The sequence below is a fragment of the Diadema setosum genome, chromosome 6 (genome assembly GCF_964275005.1).
Source record: "Diadema setosum chromosome 6, eeDiaSeto1, whole genome shotgun sequence".
NCBI classification, from domain to species: Eukaryota; Metazoa; Echinodermata; class Echinoidea; order Diadematoida; family Diadematidae; genus Diadema; species Diadema setosum.
This window is the reverse complement of record NC_092690.1, coordinates 205,225-226,229: the sequence shown is the minus strand read 5'-3', so window position 1 is coordinate 226,229 and position 21,005 is coordinate 205,225. Positions and strand designations below refer to the sequence as shown.

The 21,005-nt window shown below is 37.4% G+C and overlaps 1 long non-coding RNA gene across 3 annotated transcripts; it reads right to left on the bottom strand.

Moving 5' to 3' along the window:
- Positions 1 to 4,004: 4,004 nt before the first annotated feature.
- Positions 4,005 to 8,988, bottom strand: LOC140229927 (uncharacterized). 3 transcript variants are annotated; one of them, XR_011901343.1, is made up of 7 exons: positions 8,473 to 8,613; positions 8,125 to 8,257; positions 7,211 to 7,332; positions 6,421 to 6,553; positions 5,508 to 5,656; positions 5,047 to 5,112; positions 4,005 to 4,310 (listed from the first exon to the last, which is right to left on the bottom strand). It is a non-coding gene; the product is annotated as an uncharacterized lncRNA (long non-coding RNA). The 3 variants fall into 3 exon arrangements; XR_011901342.1 differs by lacking the exons at positions 5,047 to 5,112; positions 8,473 to 8,613 and adding an exon at positions 8,934 to 8,988; XR_011901341.1 differs by lacking the exon at positions 5,047 to 5,112.
- Between the last annotated feature and the right edge of the window lie 12,017 nt (positions 8,989 to 21,005).

Sequence of the window (21,005 nt, the reverse complement as noted above, 5' to 3'; positions counted from 1 at the left end):
AATGAAAGAAGAAAAGTTTATCTCTCCATTGACGTTTATCTCGAAAAGAAAATTTATGATTTCGATGGTAAAATGTTGGAAGGAATCTCGGTTTCGTTTCTTCTGGGACACGCTATACAATATTCCACAGGTGCAAGGAACCTGGTTGTCATCATAAGCTAATAATGGAATATTTACAATCCAGGAACTTCCGGTCAAACAATAAATCACTTTATATAGTTCCTACCCAATCTTTTGGTTTACGATCTTTTGAGTCAGCATTCTCTCAGCTGTGGAATGATCGATCTACCCAAATGTATAACACAAACTGACTCAACAGGAAAATTCAAATCTATGTTTAAAACGTGATAATTTTTCATGCAAAAGTACCATGCCTGCGCTTTGCCGGATTGGCCCACCTTGCAAGAAACGAACGGTGTTTTATTCATCCGTTGTTCAAATTGTCAATCCGGTGGACAAATTGTAAAGTTTCTGTTTTACAGGAGAGTATGTACATGGTCCAGCGGCCAAACAATAACGCACCTGGGGTGACTGTGTACAGGTCAGTGGAACAAAAAGGAAAGTGACGGATTGGCAAAGCCACTGCCTTAAATATAGCCATAGATAAAAGTGGGAAAACATCACGCAACATAAAATCCTAAACAGTAACAAAGGAAGTAAAAAAAAAATAACAAATAGAAAGTCACCTGACGGTTGAGAGTCAGACTTTATCATCTCAGCTATGGAGCCCAGCTTGGATTCTCGAAGTCTCTCTTCAAGGACGTTCAAGAGATCGGTTCCAGGAGGTTGTCTATCTCTCCATCTATCCATTGTTTCCATCAGTGCTTCAGAGGTGTCAAAATGATGTTTTACTTCGACATCGGAGAGCTCGTGATCGTCAAACCCAAGTGAGATCCCGAATTTCGTGTACGATGAGGGAGGTATTTTTCTGCACAAGTCCAAAAACAGGTTCTGCCATCTGACGTTGCATACAAAAAAAAAAAAAAAAAATGATGAAATGTGTAATAGGTTACGTAGACAAGTATTTCTTTTTCTTTGTCTTTTTCTTGCTTTTTTCTTTTAATAGAGCATAGCTTTAATTCGATGACAGTCGACGAGAACTTGTCATACAGAAGAAAAAGGATTCAGTTAGTGCGAAGTGTTCCCTTTATAAATATGAAATTACCGAATAAAATAATGTGGCCTTCGTGTGATACATGAAGTCTCCTCAGTGACATTATCTGCTAAGAGGGCCCTACTTTTGTAATTTTCGCTTTCGTCCATCTAAGTCACTTGGGTCGACTGTACCATTGTGTGAAAAAAAAAATCGTATCATAGGATATAGGCACTTTGTGAGATTTGAACTGGGAGCCTCAATTCATTTTTCGACAAGAAGATATAAACATCACTTCTTCTTTTTTTGTTAACAGAAAACAGACCTCCGATAGTTCTACCTGATGATAAAGCATTTGAACACAACTGAACAAAACTAAATCCATAACAGAAATATATCAGCAAAAGTGTAAATCTCAGCCTTATGTTGCAAAAATATTTCAAACGTTTTCGATCACTTCAAACAAAATTAATGAACTGATAATGTAGCACTTTATTTATCAGTATGTAAGATTAGTGCAATGACGTGATTGTGAAGTAGAGTAATTGTGATTTTCATGCTATCAATCTTCAATCAACTAGCAAGCACTACTTATCTATAAGAAGGAAAGTCGAAAACCGACATGAAAATATACACCCTCATTGGGTAAATTTATTTGGGTAATTGTTGGTTGGTTTAAAAAAACAATAATGAGCTTTTAGGTGATTAAACCAACATTGGGCAATTATTTTTATTTAAATATTGAGCGAATATTTACCAGCAGAATTGGTAATGGAGAGTTGGGTACTTTTTGCCCCGCTCTTGTGTAAGTGACGCATTCCCTTGGCGTGTTGGGTAAGTTTTGTTGGGCAACTGATACTTGGGTAAAAATTCGCCTTTTATAATTTACCAACATTATTTTGCACATTAAGCCTAGGTATTTCTTACCAGTACTTGGGTAATTTTGTTACACTCATTTCTAAGTTTATAAATTTCCATGGACAGGTTAAAAAGTATGTGCGTGTACGCATGTAGGCCTATGTATGTGACGGTGTGTATGTGTATGTGTGTGTGGTATAGGCCTACGTATCGAAGGATTACCGTGCAGGCGAGCCTTACGATTTTGTGGGGAGTACCAAAAATTACTATAGGGTGTTTTCCGTTTAAGGAATTAATGGGAGGGGGGACAACACACAGACACACACACACACACACACAGACACAATATTGTCTATATTATAATTAATATAATATTGAAGCAAGAGCTACACTGTGGACGTATTTTGACATAATTTTCTTACCAGTTTCCCTTTATTCCGTCAACACCGGAGGGGTTAAAAAATCAACATTGTGGGAGTATCTGTCTGTGGGAGCAAACGACAGGATACTCCTACAGTATTGCTAGTTTGTGTTTTGTGTGGGCTTGTGTGTGTGTAGGTTTGTATGCAAATAGTTAGTTGACAGAATCTGAAACTCATATATCTGACTGGACTTGCTCGCCACTTCATTCCAGATTAAAACCCAGTAACTAAAACATTGAAATTTTCATACCAGTTGATTCCAGTTGGTTTCTATTGGTTTCTACTGTGTGTGTGTGTGTGTTTCTTTTTTTGCTCATGAATATTCATAAGCTATTCAAAATATTTCCGTGGAAAAGATAAAATATTGTTAAATTTAAAGTTTTTTTATGAATTCAATAAGATTTTAAATGTCTTAAATGCATTAGAAATTTATTGAATATTATTGCCATGATATTCACAATTCAACTTGCACCTTTGATGTTTGATGAGGTATTTTCATATATCTATAATAAACGTGCAATCTATAATGGTAACCGTGTCCTAAAGCATTACAACTATATGGCCCTTATGTGAATAAAATATCCCTGGCACTAACTAGGTCTAGGAAGTAGGCTAAGCCTACACTCTAAAAAAATACTCCTCAAATTTGAGTAGAAACTTGTCAAATTTGACAAGTTCTCCGCATCCGAGGGGCACTTACAAGTTTCTTATCAAAATAATAAGTACTAACTTGTCAAATTTTTGAGTTGGAGTTCTTCTCAAAATTTGAGGTGGAACCTTCTCATTTTTTATTGAGTCGGAGTTCTTCTCAAAATTTGAGGAGGAACCTTCTCATTTTTTGATAAGAGTGCCTGCTCAGAATTAGTAGAAACTTGTCAATTTAACAAGTTCTTCTATTAAGAATTAAGCTGGCAACTTCTCAAATGTGAAGAGATTGCCTTGTTAAATGGAATAAGACACACAGACAGAAAAGCATGCACACATTCCAACACACACACACACAAATACACACACACATTCAAGAACACAATATCACATGTCTTTTAAACAATTTTCGGTCGAGTTATACGAATGTAATGAACTTTGCGTGGTTTTTCATGTGTGTATGGCTATACCCCAACTCATATTCATTGTGCCCTATTGCAAATGTGTCACATTGTGTTTGTGTTGTAAAGATTGCTTTAAGTGGGATGAAATATATCTATCTATGCAATGAAATAATTGCTGATATCTTTGTCCTTACAAATCTAAGTGTCCCTACAATATGTTTAAGTAACACAAGTTAAATATTCCCAACAGACAAATGCCATACCACATATTCCATTCTTTTTTCCTATGTTTTTCATTCCCCAAATAAGCCAAATTCTCTGTATGAAAAAGCTTTTTCTTCATTCCACAAAGATTTGAATTTGATAAGCAGAGTTTCACTGGATATCATTTTGTTTACACACTCAGCACGAGCAATTTCATCAAATTGATGGTGACAAAGTGGCAAAACACAGCTAAAATAAAGCAACATGGGAAATGTCATGTACTATTGATTATTTCTTATGCGAAAACTTTATTTGAATTTTGATTCCAAAATCCTGCAGACATCACAGGTGTCGTGAAATTTATAATTTGTAGCTACTGAAAGAAACATTAAGTCTAGTGGGCTGTAGACATCCAAGGTGGTGGACAAGCTGTTCCACGCCTACTTTGCGGATTTTGTCCATGCTACCATAGCAGGTCATTATAACGCAGATCTTGAGGTTGTTCATGGTGTGTCCTGGCAAATTTAAATTGTGGGCTACGGAAAGTCCCGGTGTTTGTAGCCTGGTGGATCGAAGATGTTTTGTTGTGCAATTGGCCAGTCTCCATTTAGTTTCTTCTATGTAGATTTTGTAGCTGGCTGTACATGTGATCGCACAAAGGAACACTGGGATGTTTGTACTGATCTGTGGATTACAAAATGAATATCTAATGACAAATAAAGAGCATATGATTCAATAGTCTACAATAGCATACTAGTACTATTACCTCGACCAATTCAATGTAAGATATGGATTTGACTTGGACATCACAGAAACTTAGCCATCAAATGCTTCAAACAATGAATATCTAATTGACTATGCTACTTCATAATCATTATGTTATTTTCATATGAAACAAACAAATGGAAGATATGAAACAAATATTAGAATATCTACCATTTCTTTTATTCTTATTTTTTTTTCAAATGTATGTTTCACTGGACTGAGTCAGCATTCTCTCAGCTGTGGAATGATCGATCTACCCAAATGTATAACACAAACTGACTCAACAGGAAAATTCAAATCTATGTTTAAAACGTGATAATTTTTCATGCAAAAGTACCATGCCTGCGCTTTGCCGGATTGGCCCACCTTGCAAGAAACGAACGGTGTTTTATTCATCCGTTGTTCAAATTGTCAATCCGGTGGACAAATTGTAAAGTTTCTGTTTTACAGGAGAGTATGTACATGGTCCAGCGGCCAAACAATAACGCACCTGGGGTGACTGTGTACAGGTCAGTGGAACAAAAAGGAAAGTGACGGATTGGCAAAGCCACTGCCTTAAATATAGCCATAGATAAAAGTGGGAAAACATCACGCAACATAAAATCCTAAACAGTAACAAAGGAAGTAAAAAAAAAAATAACAAATAGAAAGTCACCTGACGGTTGAGAGTCAGACTTTATCATCTCAGCTATGGAGCCCAGCTTGGATTCTCGAAGTCTCTCTTAACATATGAAGGTCAAATTATAAATGATCATTGAATATTTGTTGTTTTGCAACTGCATGACCTTATATTGAAAAGAAAAAAAAAAAGGAATAATAGTGAAATAAAATGAAATGAAATGAATGAAAGTATCTAAACTGTTGGGACAATGTACAGGCCTGGTAGGGAGCACAATATGTCTTTGTCTACAAAATGAACAGCTGAATCAGCCAAAATTTTAACAAATGTTGAGTTTCCCTCAAAATTCTTCAGTATAATGTGAAATAACAACATGTCTTAGACTGAAATAGAATGCTTGTGGAGCATTTAAGTACTATAATCACATATCACACACAAAAAAATTCAAATAATTTGGCTGATCCGCCGGTTCTATTTGCAGATAACAATATGCTAACCTGTTTCCAATACTCCATAGTAGTTGAGGTATAGTTCCTCCAGTCCACCTGCTTCTCGGCGTATCTCAGGATATCTCTGAAAATCATGGCCTCTTTGTGATGAGCTGTTGGGCTGCCTGGGGAACCAAGATTTCAAAATCCTGTCCCACCTGTATTTTAAGTTAAAATTTGTAGACCAGGGAAGCACTATGTATTATAATGAGCTGGTTTTAACTTCTTCACTACAGTTAAATGTACTGAAATATGTAAATGAAATGAAAGAAACTATACCATTTAACAGCAGACCTTCATCTGGAATTTACTTACTGACCATGTTCATCTATCAATTTGTGATACATTTTCACATGATCATAATCACTAAAAATATGCGAGTAAATATAAGAGCCTTATGAGCTACCTACTCACCTTTCATGGGGCAACATGCATGGTATTAGGTTCCTCATCTACGATTAAAGATATCAACATAAAACATTTCATAACTGTTACCTTTCTGGATCTAATGACGATGTTTCAAGCCTTGTCATTTGGGAGAATGGGGCCTCCCCCTATTCTGACTATGGGAACCCAACATTCAACACATGCACAGACACAATCTGGGATATCCAACCCCTTTGGAAGATTGCATTTAAGTTTCTATCTACTGTATTTACATTTTTTTTTTTTTTTTTTGGGGGGGGGGGACCCAAACACATGAAGACAATTACTACCATGTTTGGTTGAAATCCATCATCTAGTTTTGCAGAACACATAATGTGCAATGGAGCATGAAGGGGCAATGCTAAACATGAGTGCCATAAACAATCATCACTTTGCTTGCAATATAGTACAAGAGATTTAGAGTACTGTATACCATCTGGTCTATGTCAATCAATCAGGGAAAATGCTAAAAAAAAGATCAGCAGTTGGCACTTACTTCTCACTATGATGTACTGCTCTGCGTTTGCACCTTTCCTTCATCCAAGATACCACTTGACTATTGGGATGATCATGGCAGCTTAACCAGATCAATTTGGCCGTCGTGTCCTAGTCGTCTTCCTGCAAGTCATCTGTTTACCAAAAATTCAACTCACTGTCGGGTTTGAAGAACGTTGACAAACTTTTGATGAAAAAGATTCAACAAAAGCCCACTCACATACTAGTACATATTTGCTAATAATGGAACTGAAAGTAAGCGCAGGAGAAGACCTCCAATCACACTAATTACACATATATTTAAGTTAAAATATAATGTACCGAAACTGCAAGTAAATGCGCAAGAAAAACCCAGCCCTGCAGTTCACAACGGAATCATTGGCAAAATCTTAACAAATCCTATCATTCTCCATCAAATGGCATCAAGGACAACTTCCAACTGTCTGTAGCCTATGTTCATGGTTCTGTTGTATGAAATGTTGTATGAAAACCCTGGACTTTCCTCTCACTTCTGATGTACACTACCCTGGAAAATGCTACCCTGGACTAGAACTAGTAGGAGTGTGCCTATATCTTAAATTGGTCTATAAAATGAACTGCTGAATTTCAAAGTTTGTGTTCCCTTCAAAATTCCTTAGTATAATGTGAAATGACCTGTTTTAGACTGAGATAGAATGCTCCATGAAAGTGTTGTGGAGCATTTAACTACCGTAATCACAAATAACAAAAGAAAAATATCAATTTCAAACTGATCCCACGTTTCAATTTGCATATTATGACGATATGCTGACCTGTTTCCAATACTCCAAATGGTAGTTGAGGTAGTTCCTCCAGTCCACCTGCTTCTCGGTGTGTTTCAGGATATCTCTGAATATCATGGCCTCTTCATGATGAGCTGTTAGTGTTATGCTGCCTGGGGAACCAAGATTTCAAAATCCTGTCCCACTTATAAAGCTTAAGTTAAGATTTGTAGACCAGGAAAGCTCTACGTATTATCATAAGCAGGCTTTAACTTCTTCACTACAGTTAAAATAATGTACTGAAATATGTAAATGAAATAAAAGAAGCTTATCATTTTATCAGCAGACCTTCATCTGCAATTTACTTACTAACCATGTTCATCTATCAATTTGTAATACATTTTCACATGATCATAATCACTAAAAATATGCAGTAAAAATAATACCCTTTTGAGCTACCTACTCAGTTCTCACCTTTCATGGGGCGACATATGGTATTACGTTTCTCATCAATGATTAAAGATATTTATCAACATTTTAACATTTCATGCTTTGACTGTACCATAACCCTTCTGGATCTGATGATGATGTGTCCTTCAACAGACACAATCTGGGATATCTTAGGCCTATACCCATTTAGAATATGGTGTTTAAGTTTCCAGCTATTTATTTTTTATTTATTTATTTATTTTTTTTTTTGGGGGGGGGGGGATCCAAACACATGAAGACACAATTACGGTACCATCAAGTTTGGTTGAATTTTATCCACTAGTTCTGCAGAAGACAAAATGTACAATAGAGCGTGAAGGGGGCAATGCTAAACATGAGTGCCATAAACAATCATCACTTTGCTTCCAATATAGTACAAGAGATTTAACTTTATAGTAGGCCTATACAGTACTGGCCCTCCGGTCTGTGTCGATCAATCAGGGAAATGCTAAAAAAGATCAGCAGTTGGCACTTACTTGTCACTACGATGCACTGCCCTGCTTTTGCACCTTTTCTTCATCCAAGATACCACTTGACTATAGGGATGATCATGGCAGCTTAACCAGATCAATTTGGCTGTCGTGTCCTAGTCGTCTTCCTGCAAGTCATCTGCTAACCAAAAATTCAACTGTCAGGTTTGAAGAACGTTGAGAAACTTTTATGAAAAAGATTCAACAAAAGCCCACTCATATTTTGCTTAAAATGGAACTGAAAGTATAAGCACATGAGAAGACCTCGAAACCCAGCCCTGCAGTTCAGAACAAATCCCTGTACAAAAATGACATCAAGGACAACTGTAATACTTTCAACTGTATCTAACCTACGTGCATGAAACAAATTCAAGCAAGTTGTATGGAAATCCTGGACTTTCTTCTCACTTCTGATGTACACCACCCTGGAAAATGCTACCCTGGACTATAGAACTAGTACTGAACATAGGAGTAGATCTACAGTATGAAGTTCATCCTAGACTACATGCAAAGACGAACGTGTACAATGTTGATTATACAATAGCACATCACGGTACGGTACATTGTAATTAGGTCTCGCGCAGGGACTTAATGATCGCGCATAGCGTAACTGCGTATAGCAAGCAATATTACGCGTAGGACTAAGCGCAAAATTTGCCGATACGCCCATGGAATAAAAATACCTGACAACCGCTAAACATGAGAAGAAAGCAGGTAAGAAATTTTGATTTCAAACAAATTTTTCACTAAATTTCCAATTTTTTGGAACAAATTTTTCACTAAATTTCCAATTTTTTACCTTATAATTTACCTACCTTAGCTTAAAATCTTTTTTTAAGGATGTTGTAGCCTAGACATGTCGTCTCGCTTGTCTCGTTCGTATGATCGTAGCCGATAGAATTCGTAATTTGTTCGATCGATCGTTGATAATATTCTACGAAAGCCGAAGCACGCTACAGCCGCAGAGAGGGGCAGACACTTTCACGCATGAAACTACATAGGGCAGCTGCGCGATCTTTACATACCCCGAGAAGGTGAACGCATAAAAAAAAGTCCGACATACAAACGGCGACAGCGCACTACTCCGTCATCGTATCATCAGGAGATTCTGGGAGGTGATTTTTCTGCATTTTCGTGATATTCATTGAGAAATTCAGGTACGATTATGGAATAACTTCTATTATAAGAGCATTTCAAATTTTCGTGCGCGATATCTAGACCCCTCAACCTAGTAGACCTCTAGGCTCTTGATCTACAGTGTAGATCTATCCTACTTGGGTACCTGGTACTCTAGTCTCTGGCTACACCCCAATGGTTACACATGTGTCGTTATAATAATAGGCCTAGGCCCTACAACATTTTTTTTTTTTTTTAAAGCCAAACCCAAAATCCATCTAGGGCCTATGCCTACTGTATAAAACTATTTAAAATAGGCCTAGTAACTTTGTGTTTGGTAGGTCTACTAGGCACATATCCATATACCGAGCTGAGGGCTTGGAATGTGTCTAGAGTCTTAACTTTGGAATCTAGCGTTATTTTGTTAGGCCTAACCTTAACGTTAGTGCTTGAATGTTGTTTGTATTAGCACTTGAGAGTATACTCATACTTATTTGTTACCTTACCAGCTACATAGACCTGTAAGTAGGCCTATGCCTAAGATCTACTGAAGTCTAAACTGAGGTCTATTAGCTAGAGTCTTAATTATACAGTTCTACTACTAGATCTAGACATCTAGACATAGAGTATTAGCATTGGTTAGATCTAGACAAGGATTTCTAGATCTAGGGACAGGGTCTAGAACTATTTTTCTAGGCATATTGGGGATCTAGTTTTTGTTAGATCTTCTACTAAATAGAACTGTAAGTTCGACTATGACTAGAGATCTACGGTACGGTAAAACCTTTGAAGACTCCTAGCTAACACGTCAAACTCTAAGTCTACTGTACTAGTCTGTCTAATATAAACACAGATTGTACATAGGCAATCTACTGTAGACTAGAACTTTAGAAGTTAGGTAGGCCTATTCGCCTATATCAGGAATTCAAAAATCCGGCGGATAGAGCTAGGTACAATGTGTAGGTCTAACGGTTAGGATCTAAACTAGAGTCTAAACTCTAACTTAGATCTAGTGTAATTAATGGTCTTGATTTTCTATGTAACAGCTAGTAGGCCTAGAGTCTTAGGTCTCACGTTTAATAGAGTAAGTTCTAACAATACAGCAGGCCTACACTACAGTTGTAAGGTTAGATTCTGTTACTAGATTCTACTAGAGCCTCTAACACTTAGTAACAGTTAAATAATCTTAGTAGAAATCTAGATCTATGAAGTCCAGTATAGGCCTAGATCTAGGTAACGTCAGAATTTAGGACCCTTAGTTTTGTTAGATCTAATATTTCAGGCACTAGATCTAGAACATAGTTTTCTAGATCTAGTCAAACACAACAGCTAGGTCTAATTGGAATTAATCAGATCTAACAGTTAGCCTACAATGCATGCAGGCCCCTAGGCCCTACTAGAAACGTTGGATCTAGTATTTTCCAACCACGTAGACCTAGAATCTATTTCTACAAGTACAACGGTTAGAACCTATTTAGTATTGTTATTGGCCATGTCCCATACGTAACAACATGTTGAGTTCTATGTTTCTAGATTATTGGTATTAGTATCATTATTAGGCCTAGGCCTAATTTCTTTTGAATATCGGACATAACAACTCGGCTGTTATGAAGTTTTGGCTTGTTCCCTCATCGTCTGGTTGGGAATTGAACTGCTCCCCATCCTACTAACGTTACTAACAATATAACACTCCAGTATCAGTAACACCTAACAGTTCGAACACTGCAATTTATTGTTAGAACTAACGTTAGACGGGATCTAGGAGCTCTTAGTCTAGGCCTGGTCTATATATAGACCGGGGGCCCAGAAGATTTATTCAGCTGAAAAGGGTCACACTTTTTAATGGTCTCATCATATAGGGATGTGTCCAAGGGTCAATAAAATGCATTGCTGGCAAGTCACATCCTGTACCGTAAGCCTAGGGACCACAAAAAGGGACCCCGAAAATGGATTTATTCAGCCGAAGGGGGTCACGGACAAAAGTTGGTGGATATTGTTCCTTTGGGTGTACTTATCATGAAAACAGCAATGCCAGCTATTTTATCCTGTACGGGGCCCCAGACAGTAGCCCCAAAGGGCCCCAGAAATATGGTGTTATTCAGCTGAAAAGGGTCACGGCTAATTTCTTTTGCAATGGAAGTAGTTCCCAGCAGAGATATCCAAAACACCAATGCCAGCTATTTTATCCTGTACGGGGCCCTAGACAGTAGCCCCAAAGGGCCCCACCCCCCATAGGCCTACGTACAAACACACACAAACATTGATTTCATTCGTGCAGCTGAGAAGAGTCACGGCTAATTTCATTTGCAATGGAAGGAGTACCCATCAGAGATATCAAAAACACCAAAGTCAGCTATGTTATCCAGTACGGGGCCCTGGACAGTAGCCCCAAAGGAGCTCCCCCCCCCCACACACACACACCCACACTAGTTTCATTCAGCTGAAAAGAGTCACGGCTAATTTCTTTTGCAATAGAAGTAGTACCCATTAGAGATATCCAAAATACCAAAGCCAGCTATTTCATCCTGCACGGGGCCCCAGTCAGTAGCCCCAAATTGCTCCCTCCCCCCCCCCCCCCAACACACATTGATTTTGTTCAGCTGAAAGGGTCATGGCTACTTTCTTTTGCAATTGGTGGTAGGCATACTCATCAGAGATATCCAAAACACTAAAGCCAGTTATTTTATCCTGTACGGGGTCCCAGACAGTAGCCCCGAAGTGCACCCCCAACACACACACACACACACACACACACGCACACACACACACACACACATTAGTTTCATTCAGCCAAAATGGGTCACGGCTAATTTCTTTTGCAATGGAAGTATACCCATCAGAGATATCCAAATCACCAAAGCCAGTTATTTTATCCTGAACGGGGCCCCAGACAGTAGCCCCAAAGTGCCCCCCCTCCCCTCCACATACACACACATACACACACACACACACACACACACACACGCTAGTTTCATTCAGCTGAAAAGGGTCACGGCTAATTTCTTTTGCGATGGAAGTAGTACCCATCAGAGATATCCAAAATACCAAAGCCAGTTATTTTATCCTGTATGGGGCCCCGCACAGTATAGCCCCAAACACGGGTAATTTCTTTTGCACTGGAAGAAGTACCTATCAGAGATAAATTCAACACACCAAGGCTAGTTATTTCATCCTGCACAGAGCCCTAGACAGTAGCTCCACAGTGTACCATCCATTATACATGTACTGTGAATCAGCTGAAAATGGTCTTACAAATTCTTTTGTAACGTTAATATCAGGGCCTACTGAACAGAGATATCACAAACACTAAAACAAGTCATCTTATCCTGTATACGGGGTCCCATATGTTACAGTAGCAAAACACTCAAGAAATTTGCAAAGGAAGCATACGTCTGTATAGTGCACAACCAAGATGACCATATTACGAAAACCAGTCATTTCATCTTGTACTGGGCCCAGGTTACAGTAGCCATAAAGTGCCCCTCCCCCACATAATTATTATGACATCATTTAGCTGAAAAGAGTCATAGTTGTTTTTCTTTTGCAATCGAAGTAGGCCTTACTTTACATCATAGCGTCAGCGATTTTACAAACCGTCGAATCCTCGAATTTTCGGTCGAAAAATGAAAATTCACTTTTTTGCTTTTTTCGATTCTTCTTTCATGTATCTATCATGTGTGAAAATTTGGGACCAGAATTTTGTTTCGTTTTAAAGATATTTGTGATCATAAAAATGACGAAAACGTCGAATCGCAAGGAGCGTTTTATCAAAGGGTCGAATCATCGATTCAACGCTTTGAGAAATCGATGATCCTTCGTGATCGTTTTTTCATACCGTCGAATGTGAAACTACGTGGACGTAAAAGGTACGAAAACTTCGTTTTTATTTCCCTGAATCGAGTGCATTGATGTTGTATTGCTTAAATTAGGTACTATTTACATTCCCAATTTCTTTAACAACAATTTCACGTTTGAAATTAAGATGAAAATTGGCCTTAAATGTATCGTAGCAAAGACTCTCCAAATCTAGCCCCACATGCGTAATTTGATGTCATGTTCTCCTAGTGTGTGTAGACCACAGTGGTGTAGACACGTAGACTCACGTTGCCTGCGTAGACGCTGTCTTACTGGTGGGTATAGCCGTAGAGACGCAGCACAGAGGCCTACATACAGTGTCTATCCATCCCTCAAACTACACAATTCAATTTTTGTACTCCCAACACAACAAGGATCTCTACCCCCTTGAGACTATGGGGAATGTTCAGCGATGTTGCCTCCTTTAGTCCTTATTCCTTTATTTTAAAACTTAAAAGATCTTTCAGGGAAGTTTCATGACCCACCAATATAAATGCATGCACCATTAACATTAAACTTAAACATTCAGTAACACCTTGATTTGAATTTACAGAAAGTATAATCTGATAATAAGCTAAAGATAAAAAGGGATTGAGCTAGCTTGACATTGAAAACACCAGTAGTACTTAGTAGTAGTACGCAGTACTACTAAAACTAGTACTGTGTCTGCACCAGTACTACTAAATTTACAGTACGCTAGATCTAGTACAGGTATCATAGATATGTCAACTGATTGGTATCTAGAATTCTAGTAGATATATGTGAGTAGGTGGACGGTTTATTTCTTTTTCTCTTGTATTTATATTGTAGCTTGTGTCAACGTATTAAATGTACCGGTACCACTGATATTTTTGTCACTGAGCTCCTAAATGAGTATCAATAAGTAAAATCTAGGCTATGGCCTAGGCTTGTATAAATAATAGCGCGTAGCGATCACATCCTTACCAATTCAAGAGGTCTGAACTGTGGAATGGGATCTCAAGTAAAAGAGCTAGAATCACCTAGAGGGCTCTATAGTGGCTACACATATTCTGCTAGACCCCAAATTCTACAACTGTAAGGGAGTTCTTCCCCCAAATGGAATTGAATATCACTTCACTAGATAGGTAACCAATAGTCCTAAGTAGACTGTGTTGCATTTTTTTTTTTTTTTTTGGGGGGGGGTTGCTTTTTTGAGTAATGAGATGTCTTATTTAGATCAAGAACATACAGTATCTAGTGACTACACTACTTGGTCTGTACTCTATCCTGCACATGGAGTCTTTATGAAACTATTTTGCCCCATATTTCTGATTTTTCCTTTCCCTTGTGACATTAGGATACAGTTCACAATTAAGATACTTTCTGTACATAGATTGCACCTTCATGTTAGATCTTATGATGGGTCTGCATAATTCCTATACAGTTTGCTTTTCTCTCTTTAGTATCCCCTTCTCCCTAGAATAGGAAAAACTTGGCAAGGTCATGGATGCTCTGGTCAAATGGGACAATGATGGTACAACAAGCGTCGTTGCAGTCATGCGGTGATCTCAATGTGTAGAAGAACAGTTTTGAGGATATGCATCAATATAAAGATGAAATGGCTGAGAGGATGGTGAAGGGGAAAACTGATGCAACTCCTGAGCTCAAAAGAAACAGATGTGGACCAAGAGGAAGAAATGGACATAGTTGTGATCATCAGATAGACCCCTGCTGGAGACAGTGATCACTGTTTATCTTCTGGTGAGTCTTCAAATAACTCCCTGCTTCTTTCACATCTTGGTTAGAAGAGTATGGTTTAACAATTAGGTCTGAAACTCTTCTTTTCCCTCTCCCCCCCCCCCCATCCCCAAATGATACTATGTTCACATGCACCCTAAATTTTAAGCACAGGTCTTTGCCAGGCATAAATGAATGTGATTTAAATTTACTGACTCTAAAACAATGACATTTAAAGAAGTAATTTCCATCAGATAGATAATATGCCATGATGTAATTGATAAGTGTGAAGTTACATGAAATAATCTTACAGTTGACGGTTAACAGTATTCGCCTATTGATTTGGGCAAAGTAATTACAAAAATCTGTAGTTACCTGGATATTCTAACTGTATTTTCTTTGTAAGGATATTGTGGTTTCTCTCTCTCTCTCTCTCTCGTTTTTCTTTGCAGTAAAACCATTTCACCACTCAAAGGTATACATACATGTAATACTTTAAATACAAAACCAAGTGTTTGGTAGTTGATATGTAATTGTAACAGTTACAATCTCAGTTATCAGAAGCATTTTAATGTATTATGTAAGCTCATAAAAAAGCTTTGCTGTAGAGAACATTTAATATTCTTTTTAATTTCAGGACTGATAAAAACAAGCATGCACTTGAATTTCTGCTTTATTAGTTTCCTACATCCTCCATTCATTTTACATGAATTGTAGTGTAACACATTAGAGTTATGAAGAAGGTTCATTGAGAAATTCAGTGTAACAAGTTTTGTTTTCAAAGTATTTGACTGGCACAATTGTTTGGATTTGTGTGCAAATGAATTTAATGCTTTTCATTCTCTCTTAATTCTCTGCGTCATCAATTAGCAAAATCAGCATGTAGGATCTAAGAGGAAATTTGTACAATGTTTTAATTTCGTGTAAGTGGAAGTAATGTGATCTCCTAACTTGTTCTTTGCTGGCAGACCGTACTAACAATGGTGATGAGTTAGTAACCACAACATGGTCTCTACCACAACAAGTCGATGAATTCTCTACTCCAACAAACCCAGTTATTGCTGCTCCTCTTCCAAGATATCCAGTTGATGCTGTTCCTGTTCCAAGACTGCCAGTTGGTGCTGCTCCTGCTCAAACATAACCAGTCAGCGATGCTTTAGCTCCAGCATTGTCATTTGATCCTATTCCAACACAGCCAGCTGGTGCTATTCCTGTTTAAACACACAGCCAGTTGGTGCTGTTCCTGGTGCAACACAGTGAAGTGGTGCTGGTCCTGTTCCTACACACCCAGTTACTGCCATTTCTTGTCTAACATGACCAGGTAAACGTTTTCCCATCATCAATACTAGCTTTATTGATATTTCTAATTGAATGGTTTAAAAATTGCCAGGCATGTTTATTTTCCTTTTTTTCCCCTTAACTGAACAGAAACATAAAAGTTCAAAAACTTCAGAGAATCATTTAGCTTTACATGTCAACAACAATAAAAAAGGTCACCCTCTTAGGCCTTTACATGAAAAGTAGAAATTTATCACTACTCCTATCTCAGTCAAGTCCCATCTTTATTGATTTATAACCACCTTAACCAGTAAAATACTAAATGTCTGAATGAGAATTTTTAAAACTCACTTTTTATGCCTTATGATTTTAGTCAAATAGAAATTGCCTTTTCTTGTCAGCTGTATTCCATATTTATTTTCTTCACTTAGGTTGCTGATGTGACTATCCCTCCAAGGTGTTCAGTTGTTGCTATTTCTGCTGTGTCACACCCAGATGGTACTGTTCCTGTCCCACAAAGCCAGTTGGTGCTGCTCTTCCAAGACATCCGGTTGATGCTGTTCCTGATCCAAAACAGCCAGTCGGTGCTGCTCATGCTCAAACACAACCAGTTAGTGCTGCTTCAGCTCCAACATAGTCATTTGATGCTGTATCTCTTCCAACACAGCCAGCTCGTGCTGTTCCTGTTCCAACACAGTCAAGTGGTGCTGATCCTGTTCCATCTCACCCAATTAGTGCTATTTCTGGTCTAACATGGCCAGGTGAACCTTTCGCCATCATCACTACTGGTACTAGCCTTATGATATATCTAATTGAATGGTTTAAGAATTGCCAGGCATGCTTAATTTCTTTTTCTTAACTGAGCAAAAACATAAAACATAAAACTTCAGAGAATCATTTAGCATTACATGCCAACAACAACAACAATAACAAAAAGTCACACTCTTACGTCTTTACATAAAAAATACATTATATCACCACTCATGTCTCAATCAAGCCCGAACTTTTATTGCTCTACAACCACCTTTACCAGTAAGATTTTCCATGTCTTTATGATAAATTTTTGAACTCTCTCTTTATGCTGTATGATTTAAATCAAATAGAAATGACATTTTTCTTTTCTTTTCTGCTATAGTCCATAATTATTTACTTTGATTCCTCTGTTAACTGATGTGGTTACTGCTCCAAAATGTTCAGTTGGTGCTATTTCTGCTGTATCACACCGAGATGGTGCTGTTCCTGTCCCAACAAAGCCAGTTGGTGGTTTGCCTGGTCCAATAGACCTTGTTAGAGCTCTTCCAGCAGATACATCTGTTATCATATTATATACTCTCTCTTCAAATACTTATTTGGATTGATTTTTTGAATTATCTTCTTAACCTCTGCAATGCACTTGAGGCTGAAATGTTAACAAGGCAGAAAATCATTCTTCCAATAAGTCACCTCTTAAAGGTAGGGGATACCTTTTACAGACCTCCCAAAATGCAGCAAAACATTAAATATGAACCTCAGGGGACTTGTTTAGGCCACTGCTGAGAAATTTGGAAGTCAACAGTTATCTACAATTTGAATAATGCACAAAACTCAACTACTCAGTAGTTCTGTGTGTCAGCCACACTTAAGCCTTTTTGTTGCAGTCTTCTGTACTTTTTTTTTTTAATCTATAAACACAAATCTAAAAGTATAAGAGCTGATGTAATAACATATAGAGTGTGTGGCAAGAATGTATATAGAAATGTTTGTAAGTTTTGATGAACTTTCTTCACAAAATATACATGATGGACACACATGCAGTGCATGGGTCTGCAAAGGTAGCCTAGTAATGTACTGGAATTTACGGTGAGCCCCGAAAAAAATTCAATTCAAAATCTAACGGTCAATAAAAATGTACTAAATGTTACCTTCCACTTTCAATACTTTATGGGAGTTTCTAAAATGATACTCTCTTCAACATACCACTGTAGTTATACAACTCTTCATTTAAGGCATGCAAATGGGATTCCCTACCTTTAAAGAATATTTCCATTAACCTTTCTGTGATTTTTGCACTGCATCGATTAATTTGATTCTCATAGCAGTAACTTATTATGGTATGACAATAACATATCAAAGTTCACCATATCAGAGTTAACATTATAATTCAAGACAAGATATTTGTTCAATCCCAATTGATATAAGTAGTGTAAATGTTTTTTATCGCACTTCTGTTACTCTGTGGGAACATTACTAGTGAACATGGACATGCCTAAAAAAACTGAAATCCCATATGCAGGTGACATACCTATGACATGGCAGACCTCTCATCCATTCTGAATTTGGAGGAAAAAAGAAATTTGAATTCTAGTCATTCCCAGTTTTTTTTTTTTTTTTTTTTTTTTTAGTAGGAAATTCCTATTTTTCGTGATGATTTTACTACACACTCATATGGGAAGTGCTCTTTCTTTCCTACTTTGAACCAAATCATCCCTATGGATTTGAGCTGGCTGATGTAAACGTGAGAATTTGTATTTAACAAATATTGAAAAGGAATTTGCAAGACAGTGATTTGGAATTGAAGAATTCAAGGTATAACCGGGAAACATTATTTTTCCTCCACCGATATTTCAATATTTCAAAGTGAAAAAAAAAATATAAAGATGAAAACAGTCTTTCATAAGATTGTGAGTAGTCTAAATTGTCCAGACATATCATAACCAGTAAGATTTTCTCTTTTTCTTTTGTTATCATCACGATTGCCTTAACTTAGTAAGCAAACACATGGTTTCTGTCAATTATCATGAAGTTTTCATTTTGATATTTCTGTTACCGTGTAAAGGTGATAGTAGATATAACGCAGTATGTAACGAGGAGAGAGGTCTTTTGAATTTTTGTCTTTTGTCCTTCTTGGACATCACTTCTTTGACTTTCTTTCATTTATGACCTCTAGGGAGACCAGTATATGTTGTATATTGGTACATGCTACTGTTTCTACTCAATGGTTAATTAAATCCAAATTTCGATGTGGATTCATCAATGCAACAATACCAGTAGAACAAATCAGTACAAGTTTGAAGGAAATGGGATAAGTCATTCAGGTTATGAATTTATGAAGTTTTAGATCTGCTGCCACCTGATGAGAAAACTATACAGATTGTGACAGCCAACTTTGCAACCAATATAAAGAAAATGTAAATAAATTCAATGTTTTTTTTTTCACTTTTCTAGTATGAAAGAGCACCAGAATTACTGGTAAAACTTTCAGAAAGAAGGGGAATGATAGTGCCGTTGACATATGTCAGTAAGATGTTGAGGGAGTATGTGCTTTTCATGTGAAAGGAAATTTTGTGAAATTTTCTTTATGTTTTTTAATACATTGTTTTCCATATTACATAATGGTCTATAGTCTCCTCATCCATTGGTGGTGGCACCAAAACATTAAACAATCGATACTTTTTTGTAACAGATTGTCTGATTTTTCCTCAGTTTCAGTCTTTATGGACAGGCAGTGGAAGAAATACGGTACATAATGTATTCCTAATTGAAAATCGATCTAAATTGTTGCAAAAGAAAGAAATCTGTAGTTGAATAATAAATCAATAATTTATCAAACTAGAAAACTATTTAAATTATGCTTCAGGTTTATTTATTTGTATTTGTCTTACTGTGTTCGAAATGACAATTGATTATGTATTTGGTTGTTTACAAGTGAGAACCGCGAGTGAATTGGAATGGTGGTAGCTTAATTTGATGCATAACGGCAGTAAAAATACGATGTATTGTTTATTTGGTCATATTTTTGTTGGAAGTATAGGCTTCAGAAATTTGGTTTCTCAGTCACCGTGCAGTGATAATTTCTCTTGAATTACATGTACTACTGGTAATGTGTTTGTAACAGTTGTGTGTGTGTATGTGTGTGTGTGTGTGTGCGTGTGCGTGTGTGCGTGTTTGTGTGCGTGTTTGTGTGTGTGTTTGTGTCTGTTATTATGAAGCCAGTTGTGTCACCACTGCAGACATTTTTGCTTTCAACATACACATTGTAGTAAACCTATTATAAGTCTTTTTCTACCGGTGTATTTGTGTAAAGTTCTGGTGATTGGCATGATTTAACATTGTGAAACAGCGTACCAGATAATGTTCTTCCCATTTTCACTCCATGGTTTTGCGAAAAGACTAAACTTGCTCGTTTTAAATCATCAAAACACACGATACACAAAATTCCATATCTTCAATGCAGCGCGCCGCGCGCGATGCAATTGTTTCTACACAGCGCACACGCGCGCGCAGTGTTTATACGGTTTTCCAAAGAGTCGAATCGCGCCTGATTCGACGCTTCCACGTTGCGCGTACTCTAATTTCGTTTTGCCGAAGAGTCGAATCCGCGTATTTTGCCAAAACGATGGCATTCCGAAATAACAGGGTATTTCTAACTCGTCGTCATTGCTTTATTCCTTGTCTAAGTAAACTGTCCATTGTCTCGGTGTTTATTTACGACCATCACTCTCCTACAATGTAAGTTTTGATGCAAAATTTGCCATCGGCGTACCGGTTTCAGACGGTTAAAAGAGTAGCAAACTTCAATCGTGTTTATCTCCGAAATGCGTTTTACACTCCGGCGGGCGGATTCGACGGTTTGTAAAATCGCTGACGATAGATACCCAAAACATCAAAGCCATTTAGGTTTTCCCAGCCAATTTCGCACTTTTGTTGGTTCATTAATTTTGATAGAAGGTTCGAATTCGTAAAATGGGTATTCAAATTGGCTGGTACCCTACGTTCATTCAAATTCGCCTTGACTTGCCGAAAAGTGTATTTCAGTCATTAAATTTCGCGAAAGACAGTCAAATTCCAAACGTGTTCATTCAAATTCAAATCATGCTATTTCTTTGTTTCAGATCTTTTTAACATATCTTTCTATGTGTGTTTTCGTTTCATCTATAAATTACTGTTATAAAGCAGTAAAA